Genomic DNA, 803 nt, shown 5'->3' on the forward strand with positions numbered 1-803 from the left:
ACTCCTTGTGTATTTATTAAATTTTATTTCAAGCATTTTGATATGGATTTATGATTTTGCAACAAACGTATTTAATACGGCATTTTGCTAGTTATTGTTTTATTAATATTTGATTCTTAATAATATGAAAATAATTTATATTATCTGCTTAAAGATAAGAATTTAGAAAAAACACATAATTGCATAATGTTGTAAACAAAACTTAAAAAATAACAGCCTAGGAACGTTTCTTCATCTTGTTTTAGAAGCTGCAGGCAATGTTTTTTTTACATGATCGTAGGATGTATTTGGTTGGTTTACATAGCACTTTAAAAGCCACTCAAGTGTAAAAATTTCATTTTCTTGTATGTTTTCTTTCATCTTATCCCCTCTAATGATTCATGTTGTGTGGACGTTTATTAAAGATAAAAAGATAAATAACAATTCATATATATATATATATATATATGGGATCTGCGTTGGCTGTACTGTATATATACATACACATTCACAATGCTTACTATAATCAATTGTGAAAAAGGGCCTTAGTATAGAGAAAGGATTGTAACATGTTGCGCCGATAGACAGACACGTTTGTTAAATGTATAGTAGCTCCGTTGCATGGACTAGATGTTGAGGAGGAGTGTAAACAACTGTGTCTTCCTATTGATTGTTAATGAAGAACAGATGGAAAAATCTCCCACCAGACTGTCTTTCATTTCAATGAATACAAGCAATCCATACATGGTCAAAACATGAAATATTTATCGATACTTTTGAAAACTCATTGTACTATTATTGCTGAGGATAACAACACAAAGAAA

Source organism: Magallana gigas, chromosome 8, assembly GCF_963853765.1.
Source record: "Magallana gigas chromosome 8, xbMagGiga1.1, whole genome shotgun sequence".
Taxonomy (NCBI): Eukaryota; Metazoa; Mollusca; class Bivalvia; order Ostreida; family Ostreidae; genus Magallana; species Magallana gigas.